At 34.3% G+C, this 11043-nt stretch overlaps 1 long non-coding RNA gene across 1 annotated transcript; it reads left to right on the forward strand.

The window, feature by feature from the left end:
• The first annotated feature begins 1625 nt into the window (after positions 1-1625).
• LOC115421208 (uncharacterized) lies at positions 1626-10186 on the forward strand. Its single transcript, XR_003935647.1, has 3 exons — positions 1626-1713; positions 4667-4671; positions 10139-10186. It is a non-coding gene; the product is annotated as an uncharacterized LOC115421208 (long non-coding RNA).
• The last annotated feature ends 857 nt before the right edge of the window (positions 10187-11043 follow it).

Genomic DNA, 11043 nt, shown 5'->3' on the forward strand with positions numbered 1-11043 from the left:
GTGCAGATGTCCAATGGAAAAGCGACAATTTCGCCAAAAGTCTCATTTTTCGATTAAAAGTTTTTGCGCTGGCAAAAGGTGGTTTTTCAGGCATAGCACAAATGGTATATCATGCAAAACTACAATGGAAAATCCTTCTTTTGCAACTCAGACTGATCTCATGAAATTGCGTTGTAAGTGACACCAGTTTATTGCATTTGCCGCGCTATACATAGGCATTTTCATCCTTTCGCATGCCAAGAGATGGTTTTTTGGGCATAGCGCAAATTGTATATCACGCAAAACTGCAACGGAGTGACCTTTTTTCACAACTAGAGTCAGGTGAATTAAAAAAATGGATGTTGATGTACGTTACAACAAGCGAAGAAGAAGAAGAAACATGTCACAGTATGTGTGGACACACCAGGAAACCCAAACACTTTTTAATTTAGTGCGAGATAGAGGGGTAATATATAATAATAATGAATATATCTGTAAATCAACACCATATTTACGTTTGTCACCATGTTTATGAGATGACTTCCTGTGTCATCTCACAATAATAAGAACCTATTTTAATATTCAGTGTGATATTGCATAAGGAATGTCAAAAGTAAATACCATCACTAGTCGATTTTCCATTGACTCTCAAATTGTGCAAATATAACTTCCGCATAAAAATTTACCTAATGGCAAAACGAAAATTTTGCCAAAAGTCTCATCTTTTGATTAAAAGTTTTTGCGCTGGCAAGAGGTGGTTTTTTGGGCATAGCACAAGTAGTATATCACTCAAACTGCAATGGAAAGACCTTTTTTCGCAACTCAGACTGATCTCATGACATTGCGTTGTATGTGACGCCAGTTTATTGCATTTCGCATGCTATACGTATGCGTTTTCATCCTTTCGCATTTTATTTAATGCCATTCCTAGCCGCTAATCGCGCTAATCACTAACCCTAAACCTAACCCTAACCGCTAATCACCCTACCTGCCATTGTGCCGCTAATGGTGTGCTATTTTATGCGGTATAAATATACACGCTGAAAGCTTATAATGTGTACAGATAACACACCAATTACAAGTGGTGTGTTATCTGTATGTAATTCATGATACCACGTTGCGTAACTAAAGTCAGGTGAATTAAAAATCCGGATGTTGATGGATGTTACAACAAGCAAAGAAGAAACATGTCGCAGTATGTGTGAACACACCAGGAAACCCAATCACTTTTTAATTTAGTATGAGATAGAGGGGTAATATATGATAATAATGAATATATCTGTTCGTCTCCATGTTTATAGAATGACTTCTCATGTTTTCTCGTGATAATAAATAAACAAATCATCACATTTGTGATTTAATGGAAAAACTAACATTACACACTACTGTTTTTAGTAAATATCGGTAAAGTTTTGCACAGATGTCCAATGGAAAAGCGACTACCAATGCTTCTTTTTACGACGCTAAAACTTTATTAAACATGTTTCAAAGAACAAGCGTGGGGAGGGAGACTGCCATGAATGGAATGAATTTGATTCTATCAGCCCGGGAGCAGGTCACACTACCTGAGAAATGCATCTGCGCAGAACCTATTTTAATATTCGGCGCAATATTGCATAAGGAATGTCACAAGTAAATACTCTCAGTAGTCGCTTTTCTATTGACCCTCAAATTGCGCAAATATAACTTGTGCATAAAAATTTACCTAATGGAAAAACGACAACTTTGTCAAAAGTCTCATTTTTCGACTAAAAGTTTTAGCACTGGCAAGAGGTTGTTTTTTGGGCGTAGCGCAAATGGCATATCACGCAAAACTGCAATGGAAAGATGTTTTTTTGCAACTTAGACTGATCTCATGAAATTGCATTGTATGTGACACCAGTTTATTGCATTTGGCGTGCTATACGTATGCATTTTCATCCTTTTGCATGTTATTTAACGCCATTGCTAGCTGCTAATCGTGCTAATCACTAACCTTAACCCTAAACCTAACCTAACCTTAAACCTAACCGCTAGCTGCCATCATGGTGCTAATGGTGTGCTGTTTTACGCGGCGTAAATATACACGCTGAAAGCTTATAATGCGTACAGATAACACACCAATTAAAAATGGTGTGTTATCTGTATGTAATTCATGATACCACATTGCGTAACTAAAGTCAGGTGAATTAAAAATCCGGATGTTGATGGATGTTACAACAAGCAAAGAAGAAACATGTCGCAGTATGTGTGAACACACCAGGAAACCCAATCACTTTTTAATTTAGTATGAGATAGAGGGGTAATATATGATAATAATGAATATATCTGTTCGTCTCCATGTTTATAGAATGACTTCTCATGTTTTCTCGTGATAATAAATAAACAAATCATCACATTTGGGATTTAATGGAAAAACTAACATTACGCACTACTGTTTTTAGTAAATATCAGTAAAGTTTTGCACAGGTGTCCAATGGAAAAGCGACTACCGATGCTTCTTTTTACGACGCATAAACTTTATTAAACATGTTTCAAAGAACAAGCGTGGGGAGGGAGACCGCCACGAATGGAATGAATGTGATTCTATCACCCTGGGGAGCAGGTCACACTACCCGAGTCTTTGACAAATACTGTGGTTGAGAAAAGGGATAAGAAAGAAAGGTCAAGGAGAGCAGGGCTGAGACAGAAAAGAGAATTGAGTCATCACTAGCTATCTGAAGTTCAAACACACCAGTCTGTCCACTCCCCTGCATCCTTATCTCACACACAACAGAAACACTGGTGGCTCCCTGTGTGGGAAACCAGACAAGTTCTTTTCTGTAGGTGATTGCAGGGCTGACACATCTCAATAGTGTTTTTCATGTGTTCTTGGCATTTGGTCAATATTGATAAACACGTTTCTTGGCAGAGACAAAAAAAAAAAAGTACTGATTTGTACTTGTATGCTACTATTGAACATCGCTCTGTGCTTCCAATATGCTTCCTTGATGAAGGTCACCTGATCTTGTTTTCAGTTACTATTGACAGATAACCTGGTTAACCTGTTAAGCCCAGGGTTAAGTGTTCACACACTGCAAATGTCTAAATCTGACCAAGTGTATTTTTCTCATTTCTAGTCCAAATATCTCATCACACTTGAAATAAGATATAATCAGCTAAAGAGTAACTTCTCAGTGAGATATAAGAACTTATTTTTAGACAATAGATCTTGAAAATCTTATTTCAAGAAATCTTACCAAGATCATTTTCACTTGTTCCATTGGCAGATTTTTACTTGAATTAAGCAACAAAATCTTGAATTAAGCAAAAAAAAAAAAAAAAAAAAAAATCTGCCAATGGAACAAGTGAAAATTATCTTGGTAAAGTTTCTTGAAATAAGATTTTCCAGATCTATTGTCTAAAAATAAGTTCTTATATCTCACTGAGAAGTTACTCTTTAGGTGATTATGTCTTATTCTAAGTGTGATGATATTTTGACTAGAAATGAGCAAAAAATACACTTGCACAGATTTAGATTTTTTGCAGTGCAGTAGGAATCATTTCAGTGTAGCACAAAACAATGGAGTCGCTGATAGCCAAAGTTTCATTCATATAAAACCAGGTTATGTTCCGAAAACAGCAAAAACAAGACAAAATTCATAATGCAACTTTTATTTTTGCGTCTCTTCTTCAGCTCATTCACTTTTAATAAGACGAGAAATAATACTTGTACTGTTGGATCTCCTTCATGTTAGCTTAGCAGTGCAATGTTTGTCACATTGGTTTATTGTTTTATGAAATTATTCATGATATATACCGGTATGGATTTAGATAATTTTAGAGTTTGTTTGGATTGTGTTCTCTTGTCTAACAACTGTTTTTTCATTGAACTTTTAGCTGATATTCTTCTGGTTAAGTGGATGTATCAAAGAGCATTACCATGGCAACACAGACAGAAGTGTGGCTGCCCCGGGCTTCAGACACTACGTCTACAGCTATGGATAAATGCACATATCTGAACATACTTTAAGACAAGTCTGAATTATTAGAATACTAATCCTTTAACACAGTGGTTCCCAACCTTTTTTGGCTCATGACCCCATTTTAACGTCACAAATTTGCAGCGATCCCAGACATTCAAAACAGACACTTTTTTTTTTTTTGCTAAAATGAATTTGTTTTTGATCATGTAATAGTTTGCTATACTATGTTGCTATTAAATGTTAATTTTAGACAACAATTAGTCTGTAAAATGTATATTATTATGGACAGAGGCAGAAAAGCCAGGTGTAGATTACTACACAAAGAGAGAATTTTATTTTCTTTGGTCAGGATATGTACAGTCAGTCCAGTTTGGATTTACAAGGCTGACAATTAATACTGAACAAACAATAACTCAGACTATGAATTATGAAAGAGCTGCAGCATCTGAAACTGACCACAATGAACATTTGAAAGATAAACAGAACCACAGTGCTTCAGTTTCAGACTCAGAGTTTGTCATGTCTGTTATGGATTGGGATTGTCTCTCTCAACTCACCATATATTTTTTATTATTAGTTGTTTTTTGTTTTTGTTTTTTTTATCAATTACTAGAAATTTCAGGTGAGCCCATTTGAATTCCAGGCGATCCCATGTGGGGTCCTGACCCCCAGGTTGAAAAACACTGCTTTAACATGTCTTGAAAAACCTAAATATGATTATACACATTGTAGCAACATCCTAGCTCATGTTTTGTGTACAGTGGTCCCTCGTTTATTGTGGGGGTTACATTCTAAAAGTAACCCGCAATAGGCGAAATCCGCAAAGTAGTCAGCTTATTTTTTACAATTATTCTATATGTTTTAAGGCTGTAAAAGCCATCACCACACACTTCATACACTTTTTTCAGACAGGCATTAACATTTGTCTCTTGTTTAAACACTCTCAAAGTTCAAACCTTCGTACATTTTAAAAATAAGGACAGTATTATAGAATGAAACCAAAAAGATCAAAACCAGTTTTCAGGCCCAAACATTTGTTTGAGAAATAAAAATGTAAATGTTTTCCTGTAAATAAATATGATAGCTTTTAGAAATAACAAATTTAATTTTAACAGTGACTCAGTCGTATTTCACAGTTCCTCTGACCGGGCCTCTTCGTCCTGGTGCCGCTCCGCTGTAGAGTCTTTTTCCACTGAAGGCCTTGGTGCAGGTGACTTTTTCCGTGTGAAGAACATAGTTATGGGTAGTTGTTGGCGCTGTTTTTTCTTCTAGGCGAGAAGATTCTTATAAACAGACATGCCACCTTCGATTATATTTGAGAACTGTAATGAATGAAACATCAAAGGGTCCCATTTTTGTACAGTTCTCTGAAGTTCATTGGCCATTCTTACCATGGTTGCCAAGCGATCAAGTGTTCGTCCATTGTCCTCGTCTTTATCAACACTTGTGTCCTCTTCTTCTTCTTCTCGCGTTCATACACTGTGGAAAAAAAAGCATGCAAAATTGCACTAAAACAAAATCTGCGAAACAGCAAGGCCGCGAAAGGTGAACTGTTATAGTGAGGGACAACTGTACTGATTAGTGAAAGACTCAATACATATTACATTTATATGTTTACATATTAGAATATTTCTTATATTACATTTATATGTTTACATATTAGAATATTTCTTATATTACATTTATATGTTTACATATTAGAATATTTCTTATATTACATTTATATGTTTACATATTAGAATATTTCTTATATTACATTTATATGTTTACATATTAGAATATTTCTTATATTACATTCATTCATTCATTTTCTGAACCCGCTTTATCCTCTTACATTACATTTATATGTTTACATATTAGAATATTTCTTATATTACATTTATATGTTTACATATTAGAATATTTCTTCCCACCTATTTTGAATAACATTAACACAAGAGGGGTCAGAATTTGCAGCATTTTTAGTCCATTTCTACTCCACAGAAATGTTCCATCATTCTATTAAGCCATTCTCTCCATTAACAAATGTAAGGGATGTTACCATTGCAGAATGAACAGAGAAAAAGCCCATCTTCATTTTTGCAACTCTTAAATAATTAATAAAAACATTCCCACTGTCTAGTACAGGCAAGTGTTGCTTTAGTCTGTTCACAAGGCTCTGCTACTCTCTTAAAAGGATACAGTTTTTACTTAAAGCCAAATATAATGTCCTCCTCTATTCAAAGGATATGGACAAGTGGGTACGATTTAAAATAAATCCATTTTAACTGTAAATACTGTCTTACTGATTCTTCTGTTGCTGATATAACTGATACAATGCACTACAGCATGGGTGTTGAACTCTTTTTATTTCAGGGTACACATTCAGACCAGTTTGATCTCAAACGGGCCAGATCAGTAAAGTAATAACACAATGACCTCTAAATAATGACAATTCCAAGGTATTCACTTTGTTTAGAGTCCAAAAATATTAAAATGACATGTGAAAATGTTGACATTTACAAACTATCCTTTCACACATAATGTGATTAAGCTGAACAACCACGAACAATGTGCAAAATGTCTTAACCCTCCGGTATCCCATCCAGCAAGGCCCTTACTAAGCACCAAGTGTGCCTTTTTGGCACACTTGTGGAATAATGTCAAAAAAATTTTCATACAGTTTGTTTTTAATTCTTTTACACTTTTTTCTATTTCATCAACTTGAGCCGTAAATAAAAATACCAAATACTCAGTAATTGTCACATTTTTTAACCCTTTAAATGCTGTGTTTGTAATGTAAACAAACCATTTTTTTTGGATGCAAAAAAAAAAAAAAAATTCAAAAAACTACATAAAAAGTGGATCACATATTATTTGATTTTTTCATCCTGGCATATGTCAATGATTAACTCCAACACTGGTTAATTTGCATTATTATTTTTGGTGCTAGGTCAAATGTTCAAAAATACTAGCACCTGTCACCAAGTGTGTATAAAATGCACATTTATAAATCAAACTATTAAATATTATTTATTGATTTATTTTTCTGCTCTAATTTGATTTATTTTTGTAAATCCAGGTCAGCCCTAATCATACATATCAAGTGGAAGAAATAGTGCATTTTAGGCACACTTGGCAGACAGATGCTAGTCTGATAATTTTCTTTTGTTTACAATATGTAAATTTTAGTTGGTGGCCAGAATTTTAAAGATCATGCAAAAATGAACAACTTTTGAATTCTAACCGTATTTAAATTGTGAAAAATCATATGAAGTTTTTTAAAACAAAGTGCAAAGTGTGCCTAAAAGGCGCACCCAGATACTGGAGAGCTAAACACTGTACAAGTTTTATTGCCAAACTTTTGTAAAAAAAGTGGTTTGTTTACATTACAAACACGGCATTTAAAGGGTTAAAAAATGTGACAATTATTGAGTATTTGGTATTTTTATTTACGGTTCAAGTTGATGAAATAGAAAAAACTGTAAAAGAATTAAAAACAAACTGTATTAAAAATTTTTGACATTATTCCACAAGTGTGTGAAAAAGGCACACTTGGTGCTTAGTAAGGGCCTTACTGGACGGGATACCGGAGGGTTAATTAAGTGAAAAAAAAACAAAAAAACAAAACAGTTTGCTGCAGGAATTATATGATAAAAAGGCATATATTGAAAAAATAATGCATTTTTGAAAGAATACATAATTGAAATGATTTACAAACCATGATGGATGTTAAAATTCTACATACTGTATAATACTCAGTCATTCAGACTCCCAGCCAGTGCATCATATTTTCAGATGTATTTAGATAATCCTCAAAAACAGACGTTAAAACTGGGAAATCACCAAGCTCATATTTTAGTCCAAAAAATTATTTTCAGCAATGTGTTGTTTTTTTTTTTTTTTTGGCTAGCTGAGTATACTGGGAACCAAGGTTATATTAGTTTTGAATTTTTCATTATAGTTTAGTTTTATTTAGTTCTGACTTTTTTTTTTTTGTCTAATTCAGTTAGTTTTAATTAGTTTTTAGAGCAATTTGCTAGTTTTTATTAGTTTTTGTTATTTTCTAAATGCTTCATTTTAGTTTAGTTTTAGTTTGTTTGTTTTTTTAATATCTTTTCTTCGCCGTCGTATGTAGTAGGTTTTGTATGCAACGCAAGTGGACACCAAGGTTCTAATAGTTTTGGATTTTTCATTCTAATTCTAATTCAGTTAGTTTTAATTAGGTTTTAGAGCAATTTGCTGGTTTTTATTAGTTTTTGTTATTTTCTAAATGCTTAGTTTTAGTTTAGTTTTACTTGTTTTTTTGTTTTTTAATATCTTTTTTCGCCGTCGTACGTCGTAGGTTCTGTATGTAATGCAAGTGGACACCAAGGTTCTAATAGTTTTGGATTTTTCATTATAGTTTCGTTTTATTTAGTTTTGACTTTTTTTTCTCTAATTCAGTTCGTTTTAATTCATTTTTAGAGCAGGTTTGCTAGTTTTTATTAGTTTTCGTATTTTTCGAAATGCTTAGTTTAGTTTTTAGTAGTAATTTTAGTTTTGTCGTATCTTTTCTCTTCTTCTCTGTCGTCGTATTCAAATAAATCCCGTACAGGACTCTGCTGCTTTCTCCCAACTTTAGTCTCCATGTTTCCAGGTAGAGTGAGGACGAGAAGACGACTCTAAACGACAAGTGATGGAAGCGTTAAATATCATATGATGTTGCTAGCTAAAATTGCTCGAGGGAAATAAATCGATTTCGTATCAATCCGGCATTGACAAAGACAAAAACGAAGGGAATTTTATCTGTAATTTTTATCCGTTTTAGTTAGTTTTGTAAGCACACAATACAGTTTAAATTAGTTATCTCTTTTTTTTTTTTTTCTTTTAATTATAGCTTTTATTTCAGTTAATGAAAATGTTTTTACAATTCCAGTTTTCGTCATTTTGTTAGTTTTCATTAACGATATTAACCTTGCTGGTAACGAGCTTAGTGTAAAATTCAAGGGCGTCAGATTAAAGAAGTTTTGATTTGATGGCATGAAATGAAAAAAAAAAAAAAAAAATAGAAGGAAAGGAAGGAAAAGCTGCCTCTGTGTCGATGTGCTTTGTGTCCCCTAGAGCTGCAGAGCCATCACAGCCTGACAGGCCATAGTTCTTACTGATCTGTGAGCATAAGCGACAGCCACTGATCCAGCCTGGAGTGGCACTGCGCTGCTAGAAAGACCCAAACACTAAAGTCATTGAGGAGGTTAAACATTTAGCTTTGTGCAGAGGGGAAATAGGCAGATCTGGTTCAGGACTCAAACAGGAGTGGAATAGGTGTTTTCTTCCAGGGAAGCGTGCCAGCTGGAATGAGGTTCACAATTACAGGCTTCCATTCCATTTCATATTAGCTCGGCTTTGGACGTGGCTTTGAGCTGAGGATGAGACTTTGGACAGCTGCTTCATGAGACACCAGGTCGAGACGTTTTTTCAGGACGCAGATAACGCCTCGTAATTGCACGTTGGACTGTGCTCTGAGTTTGGCAGGTAGTTAAGTACATGTCAGTAGAGGACGAACGTATTATGATTAGAGCTTTGTTATCAAGTAGTGCAAAATAAAAAAAGCTCTCACAAAGGAGTCTCAAAATAGTCTGCTTTTTTTTTGGTTGGTTTGTTAATTTATTAGCCCCTTCCCTTCTATTCAACAAAAAAGGAAGATAACAGTGATGACTGGGTGAACGAGACAAGTGACTATTTTTGGTAATTTTTGCATATGTTGCAATACGATGGTCACTTTTCCATTGACCCTCAAATTGCACAAGTATAACTTGCACATAAAAATTTACCTAATGGAAAAAGCGACAATTTTCGCCAAATTTCTCATTTTTTGATTAAAAGTTTTTTCGCTGGCAAGAAGTGTTTTTTTTGGGCGTAATGTAAATGGTACATAACTTGCTTATAAAAATTTACCTAATGGAAAAACAACCATTTTAGAAAAACAAGTGATGATTTTTGGTCATTTTCGCATATGTTACAAGACAGTAGTCACTTTTCCATCGACCCTCAAATTGCGCAAGAATAACTTGCGCATAAAAATTTACCTAATAGAAAAACAACAATTTTCGCCAAAAGTCTCATTTTTCTATTAAAAGTTTTTGCGCTGGCAAGAGGTGGTTTTTTGGGCGTAACACAAATGGTATATCAATGATATATTACTTGCACGTAAAAATTCACCTAATAAAAAAACGACAATTTTTGCCAAAAGTCAGATTTTTCGATTAAAAGTTTTTGCGCTGGCAAGAGGTGGTTTTTCGGGCGTAATGCAAATGGTATATCACTGGTATATAACTTGCGCATAAAAATTGACCTAATGGAAAAACGACAATTTTCAAAAAACAAGTGATGATTGTTGGTAATTTTCGCATACGTTACAAGACAATAGTCAATTTTCCATTGACCCTCAAATTGCGCAAATATAAATTGCGCATAAAAATTTAACAAATGGAAAAATGACAATTTTTGCCAAAAGTCACATTTTTCAATTAGAAGTTTTTGCGCTGAGAAGAAGTGGCTTTTCGGGTGTAACGTAAATGGTATATCAATGTTGTATATACCTTGTGCATAAATATTTACCTAATGGAAAAACGACAATTTTCGTCAAAAGTCTAATTTTTCGATTAAAAGTTTTTGCGCTGGCAAGAGGTGGTTTTTCAGGCGTAGCGCAAATGGTATATCACACAAAACTGCAATGGAAAGACCTTTTTTCGCAACTAGAGTCAGCTGAATTAAAAAAACTGGATGTTGACGGACATTACAACAAGTGACGAAGAATGTCACGGTATGTGTGGACACACCAGGAAACCCAGTCATTTTTTAATTTAGTGCGAGATAGAGGGGTAAGATATGATAATAATGAATATATCTGTAAATCAACACCATATTTACGTTGGTCGCCATGTTTATGGAATGACTTCTCATGTCATCTTGCGATAATAAATAAACTGGAAAAACCATGGAAATGGAAAAACCAACATTACGCACTTCTGTTTTTTCGACATTTATTGAATATCGGTAAAATTTTCCGCAGATGTCCAATGGGAAAGCGACTATTGACATTAACAGTTAGAGTGAGTCAACAATCTCAGATCCAATGTGGTCTACAGGGTCTGTAAGG

This window comes from Sphaeramia orbicularis, chromosome 6, assembly GCF_902148855.1.
Source record: "Sphaeramia orbicularis chromosome 6, fSphaOr1.1, whole genome shotgun sequence".
Classification (NCBI taxonomy): domain Eukaryota; kingdom Metazoa; phylum Chordata; class Actinopteri; order Kurtiformes; family Apogonidae; genus Sphaeramia; species Sphaeramia orbicularis.